Genomic DNA, 7,748 nt, shown 5'->3' with positions numbered 1-7,748 from the left:
ACCTGCTGTCAGTGTTCACCTAGCAGTAAGTAGGTACCTGGGTGTTAGTTACCTTACACTTGCTGTCAGTGTTCACCTAGCAGTAAGTAGGTACCTGGGTGTTAGTTACCTTACATCTGCTGTCAGTGTTCACCTAGCAGTAAGTAGGTACCTGGGTGTTAGTTACCTTACACCTGCTGTCACGGTTCACCTAGCAGTAAGTAGGTACCTGGGTGTTAGTTACCTTACACCTGCTGTCACGGTTCACCTAGCAGTAAGTAGGTACCTGGGTGTTAGTTACCTTACACCTGCTGTCACTGTTCACCTAGCAGTAAGTAGGTACCTGGGTGTTAGTTGCCTTACAACTGCTGTCAGTGTTCACCTAGCAGTAAGTAGGTACCTGGGTGTTAGTTACCTTACACCTGCTGTCAGTGTTCACCTAGCAGTAAGTAGGTACCTGGGTGTTAGTTACCTTACACCTGCTGTCAGTGTTCACCTAGCAGTAAGTAGGTACCTGGGTGTTAGTTACCTTACACCTGCTGTCAGTGTTCACCTAGCAGTAAGTAGGTACCTGGGTGTTAGTTACCTTACACCTGCTGTCAGTGTTCACCTAGCAGTAAGTAGGTACCTGGGTGTTAGTTACCTTACACCTGCTGTCAGTGTTCACCTAGCAGTAAGTAGGTACCTGGGTGTTAGTTACCTTACACCTGCTGTCAGTGTTCACCTAGCAGTAAGTAGGTACCTGGGTGTTAGTTACCTTACACCTGCTGTCAGTGTTCACCTAGCAGTAAGTAGGTACCTGGGTGTTAGTTACCTTACACCTGCTGTCAGTGTTCACCTAGCAGTAAGTAGGTACCTGGGTGTTAGTTACACCTGCTGTCAGTGTTCACCTAGCAGTAAGTAGGTACCTGGGTGTTAGTTACACCTGCTGTCAGTGTTCACCTAGCAGTAAGTAGGTACCTGGGTGTTAGTTACACCTGCTGTCAGTGTTCACCTAGCAGTAAGTAGGTACCTGGGTGTTAGTTACCTTACACCTGCTGTCAGTGTTCACCTAGCAGTAAGTAGGTACCTGGGTGTTAGTTACACCTGCTGTCAGTGTTCACCTAGCAGTAAGTAGGTACCTGGGTGTTAGTTACCTTACACATGCTGTCAGTGTTCACCTAGCAGTAAGTAGGTACCTGGGTGTTAGTCACCTTACACCTGCTGTCAGTGTTCACCTAGCAGTAAGTAGGTACCTGGGTGTTAGTTACACTTACTGTCAGTGTTCACCTAGCAGTAAGTAGGTACCTGGGTGTTAGTTACCTTACATCTGCTGTCAGTGTTCACCTAGCAGTAAGTAGGTACCTGGGTGTTAGTTACACTTACTGTCAGTGTTCACCTAGCAGTCAGTAGGTACCTGGGTGTTAGTTACACCTGCTGTCAGTGTTCACCTAGCAGTCAGTAGGTACCTGGGTGTTAGTTACACCTGCTGTCAGTGTTCACCTAGGAGTAAGTAGGTACCTGGGTGTTATTTACACCTGCTGTCAGTGTTCACCTAGCAGTAAGTAGGTACCTGGGTGTTAGTTACCTTACACCTGCTGTCACGGTTCACCTAGCAGTAAGTAGGTACCTGGGTGTTAGTTACCTTACACCTGCTGTCAGTGTTCACCTAGCAGTAAGTAGGTACCTGGGTGTTAGTTACCTTACACTTGCTGTCAGTGTTCACCTAGCAGTAAGTAGGTACCTGGGTGTTAGTTACCTTACACCTGCTGTCAGTGTTCACCTAGCAGTAAGTAGGTACCTGGGTGTTAGTTACCTTACACCTGCTGTCAGTGTTCACCTAGCAGTAAGTAGGTACCTGGGTGTTAGTTACCTTACACCTGCTGTCAGTGTTCACCTAGCAGTAAGTAGGTACCTGGGTGTTAGCTACCTTACACATGCTGTCAGTGTTCACCTAGCAGTAAGTAGGTACCTGGGTGTTAGCTACCTTACACCTGCTGTCAGTGTTCACCTAGTAGTAAGTAGGTACCTGGGTGTTAGCTACCTTACACCTGCTGTCAGTGTTCACTTAGTAGTAAGTAGGTACCTGGGTGTTAGCTACCTTACATCTGCTGTCACTGTTCACCTAGCAGTAAGTAGGTACCTGCGTGTTAGCTACCTTACACCTGCTGTCAGTGTTCACCTAGTAGTAAGTAGGTACCTGGGTGTTAGTTACCTTACACCTGCTGTCAGTGTTCACTTAGCAGTAAGTAGGTACCTGGGTGTTAGTAATCTTATATCTGCTGTCAGTGTTCACCTAGCAATAAGTAGGTACCTGGGTGTTAGTTACCTTACATCTGCTGTCAGTGTTCACCTAGCAGTAAGTAGGTACCTGGGTGTTAGTTACCTTACACCTGCTGTCACGGTTCACCTAGCAGTAAGTAGGTACCTGGGTGTTAGTTACCTTACACCTGCTGTCAGTGTTCACCTAGCAGTAAGTAGGTACCTGGGTGTTAGTTACCTTACAACTGCTGTCAGTGTTCACCTAGCAGTAAGTAGGTACCTGGGTGTTAGTTACCTTACATCTGCTGTCATTGTTCACCTAGCAGTAAGTAGGTACCTGGGTGTTAGTTACCTTACACCTGCTGTCACTGTTCACCTATCAGTAAGTAGGTACCTGGGTGTTAGTTACCTTACACCTGCTGTCAGAGTTCACCTAGTAGTAAGTAGGTACCTGGGTGTTAGTTACCTTACATCTGCTGTCAGTGTTCACCTAGCAGTAAGTAGGTACCTGGGTGTTAGTTACCTTACACCTGCTGTGAGAGTTCACCTAGCAGTAAGTAGGTACCTGGGTGTTAGTTACCTTACATCTGCTGTCAGTGTTCACCTAGCAGTAAGTAGGTACCTGGGTGTTAGTCACCTTACACCTGCTGTCAGTATTCACCTAGCAGTAAGTAGATACCTGGGTGTTAGGTGACGTGTGTGGGTGGCATCCTAGGTACTATTGGTAGAATGGCCACAAATGTCATACCCCAGGAATCCCTCAATACCCCAGGAATCCCTCAATACCCCAGGAATCCCTCAATACCCCAGGAATCCCTCAATACCCCAGGAATCCCTCAATACCCCAGGAATCCCCCAATACCCCAGGAATCCCACAATACTCCAGGAATCCCCCAATACCCCAGGAATCCCTCAATATTCCAGGAATCCCCCAATACTCCAGGAATCCCCCAATACTCCAGAGGGGGCCACTAGGTCACCTAGCATGACTAGGCATTACAGAGGGGGGCACTAGGACACCTAGCATGGCTAGGCATTACAGAGGGGGCCACTAGGTCACCTAGCATGGCTAGGCATTACAGAGGGGGGCACTAGGACACCTAGCATGGCTAGGCATTACAGAGGGGGCCACAAGGACACCTAGCATGGCTAGACATTACAGAGGGGGCCACTAGGACACCTAGCATGGCTAGACATTACAGAGGGGGACACTAGGACACCTAGCATGGCTAGGCATTACAGAGGGGGGCACTAGGTCACCTAGCATGGCTAGGCATTATAGAGGGGGCCACTAGGACACCTAGCATGGCTAGGCATTACAGAGGGGGGCACTAGGACACCTAGCATGGCTAGGCATTACAGAGATGGGCACTAGGACACCTAGCATGGCTAGGCATTACAGAGGGGGCCACTAGGACACCTAGCATGGCTAGGCATTACAGAGGGGGCCACTAGGACACTTAGCATGGCTAGGCATTACAGAGGGGGCCACTAGGACACCTAGCATGGCTAGGCATTACAGAGGGGGCCACTAGGACACCTAGCATGGCTAGGCATTATAGAGGGGGCCACTAGGACTCCTAGCATGGCTAGTCATTACAGAGGGGGGCACTAGGACACCTAGCATGGCTAGGCATTACAGAGGGGGCCACTAGGACACCTAGCATGGCTAGGCATTGCAGAGGGGGCCACTAGGACACCTAGCATGGCTAGGCATTACAGAGGGGGCCACTAGAACACCTAGCATGGCTAGGCATTACAGAAGGGGCCACTAGGACACCTAGCATGGCTAGGCATTACAGAGGGGGGCACTAGGACACCTAGCATGGCTAGGCATTACAGAGGGGGGCACTAGGTCACCTAGCATGCCTAGGCATTATAGAGGGGGCCACTAGGACACCTAGCATGGCTAGGCATTACAGAGGGGGGCATTAGGACACCTAGCATGGCTAGGCATTACAGAGATGGGCACTAGGACACCTAGCATGGCTAGGCATTACAGAGGGGGCCACTAGAACACCTAGCATGGCTAGGCATTACAGAGGGGGACACTAGGACACCTAGCATTCCTAGGCATTACAGAGGGGACCACTAGGACACCTAGCATGGCTAGGCATTACAGATGGGGCCACTAGGACACCTAGCATGGCTAGGCATTACAGAGGGGGCCACTAGGACACCTAGCATGGCTAGGCATTACAGAGGGGGCCACTAGGACACCTAGCATATCTAGGCATTAAAGAGGGGGCCACTAGGTCACCTAGCATGGCTAGGCATTACAGAGGGGGCCAGTAGAACACCTAGCATGGCTAGGCATTACAGAGGGGGCCACTAGGACACCTAGCATTGCTAGGCATTACAGAGGGGACCATTAGGACACCTAGCATGGCTAGGCATTACAAAGGGGACCACTAGGACACCTATCATGGCTAGGCATTACAGAGGGGGGCCACTAGGACACCTAGCATGGCTAGGCATTACAGAGGGGGCCACTAGGACACCTAGCATGGCTAGGCATTACAAAGGGGACCACTAGGACACCTAGCATGGCTTGGCATTACAGAGGGGGCCACTAGGACACCTAGCATGGCTAGGCATTACAGAGGGGGCCACTAGGACACCTAGCATTCCTAGGCATTACAGAGGGGGCCACTAGGACACCTAACATGGCTAGGCATTACAGAGGGGGCCACTAGGACACCTAGCATGGCTAGGCATTACAGAGGGGGCCACTAGGACACCTAGCATTCCTAGGTATTACAGAAGGGGCCACTAGGACACCTAACATGGCTAGGCATTACAGAGGGGGCCACTAGGACACCTAACATGGCTAGGCATTACAGAGGGGACCACTAGGACACCTAGCATTCCTGGGCATTATAGAGGGGGCCACTAGGACACCTAGCATGGCTAGGCATTACAGAGTGGGCCACTAGGACACCTAGCATGGCTAGGCATTACAGAGTGGGCCACTAGGACACCTAGCATGGCTAGGCATTACAGAGGGGGCCACTAGGACACCTAACATGGCTAGGTGTCCTAGTGTTTATAGTCAGTGGGTGAGTGAGTGTAAGTGTGAACCACCAGGTGGTTATCATGTAGTTAGTTGTCAGGGTGGATCAGGGAGATAAGATGTTTTCTAACTGTAGTTTTGAAGGTGATGAGTGTTTCTGCAGTTCTAGAGTTATCAGGGAGGGTGTTGCAGATTTTAGGTCCTTTGAAATACATTGAATTTTTGTAAAGGTTTAGTCGGACACGGGGAATGTCGTAGAGATGTTTGTGTCTGGTGTTATGCCTGTGGGTTCTGTCACAACTATCAAGAAAGCCCAGGAATCCCTCAATACCCCAGAAATGCCCAATACCCCAGGAATCCCTTAATACCCCAGGAATCCCCCAATACCCCAGGAATCCCTAAAAAACCCAGGAATCCCCCAATACCCCAGGAATCCCCCAATACCCCAGGAATCCCCCAAATAACCCAGGAACCCCCAATACCCCAGGAATCCCTTAATACCCCAGGAATCCCCCAATACCCCAAGAATCGCTAAAAAAAAACCCAGGAATCCCCCAATACCCCAGGAATCCCCCAATACTCCAGAAATCCACCAATACCCCAGGAATCCCCAATACCTCAGGAATCCATCAATACCCCAGGAATCCTCCAATACCCCAGGAATCCTCCAATACCCCAGGAATCCCCCAATACCCCAGGAATCCCCAATACCTAGGAATTCCCCAATACCCCAGGAATCCCTCGATACCAAAGGAATCCCCCAATACCCCAGGAATCCCCAATACCCCAGGAATCCCCCATACCCCTGGAACCCCCCAATACCCCAGGAACCCCCCATACCCCAGGATTCCCCTCATACCCAAGGAATCTGCCCATACCCCAGGAATCCCACAATGCCCCAGGAATCCCCCAATACCCCAGGAATCCACCAATACCCCAGGAATCCCGCAATCCCCCAGAAATCTCCAATAACCCAAGAATCCCCCAATACCCCAGGAATCCCCCAATACCCCAGAAATTCCCACACCCCGGGAATCCCCTATAACCCAGGAATCCCTCAATCCCCCAAGATAAGATAAGATAAGATAAGATTTCGTTGGGATTTTTAACCCCGGAGGGTTAGCCACCCAGGATAACCCAAGAAAGTCAGTGCGTCATCGAGGACTGTCTAACTTATTTCCATTGTGGTCCTTAATCTTGTCCCCCAGGATGCCACCCACACCAGTCCACTAACACCCAGGTACCTATTTGCTGCTAGGTGAACAGGACAACAGGTGTAAGGAAACGTGTCGGAATGTTTCCACCCGCCGGGAATCGAACCCGGGCCCTCCGTGTGTGAAGCGGGAGCTTTAGCCACCAGACCACCGGGCCACCAATTCCTCAATGCCTCAGGAATCCGCTAATACCCCAGGAATCCCCCATACCCCAGGAATCCCCATACCCCAGGAATCCCCCAATACCCCAGGAATAAACCAATGCCCCAGGAATCCCACAATACCCCAGGAATCCCCCAATACCCCAAGGATCCCCCAATAACCCAGGAATCCCTCAATACTCCAGGAATCCCTCAATTCCCCAGGAATCACCCAATACCCCAGGAATCCCCAATACCCCAGGAATTCCTCAATACCCCAGGAAACCCCAAATACCCCAGGTATCCCTCAATACCCCAGGAATCCCCCAATACCCCAGGAATCCCTCAATACCCCAGGAATCCCTCAATACTCCAGGAATCCCTCAATACCCCATGAATCCCTCAATACCCCATGAATCCCCCAATACCCCAGGATTCCAAAATATACCAGAAGTCCCCCAATACCCCAGGAATCCCCCGATTACCCAGTAATCCCCCAATTCCTCAGGAATCCCCCAATAACCAAGGAATCCCCAATACCCAAGGATTCCCCAATACCCCAGGAATTTCCCAATACCCCAGGAATCCCTCAATACCCCAGGAATCCCATAATACCCAAAGAATCCCTCAATACCCCAGGAATCCGTCAATACCCCTGGAATCCCCGAATACCCCAGGAATCCATACATACCCCAGGAATTCCCCAATTCCCCAGGAATCCCCAATACCCCAGGAATCCCCCAATACCCCATGAATCCCCCAATTCCCCAGGAATCCCTCAATACCCCAGGAATCCTTCAATACCCCAGAAATCCCTGAATACACCAGGAATGCCCCAACACCCCAGGAATTCCTCAATACCCCAGGAATCCCCCAATACCCTAGGAATCCCCAAATACCCCAGGAATCCCCAATACCCCAGGAATCCTCAAATACCCCAGGAATCCCCAATACCCCAGGAATCATCCAATACCCCAGGAATCCCCTAATACCAAAGGAATCCCTCACTCAATACACCAAGAATCCCCCAATACCCCATGAATCCCCCAATACCCCAGGAATCCTCAATATCCCAGGAATCCCCCAATACCTCAAGAATTCTCCAATACCTCAGGACTCCCCAATACCCCAGGAATCCTCAATACCTCAGGAATCCCTCAA

This window comes from Cherax quadricarinatus, unplaced genomic scaffold (genome assembly GCF_038502225.1).
Source record: "Cherax quadricarinatus isolate ZL_2023a unplaced genomic scaffold, ASM3850222v1 Contig7, whole genome shotgun sequence".
Lineage (NCBI taxonomy): Eukaryota > Metazoa > Arthropoda > Malacostraca > Decapoda > Parastacidae > Cherax > Cherax quadricarinatus.
Note: the sequence above shows the minus strand (reverse complement) of the source record.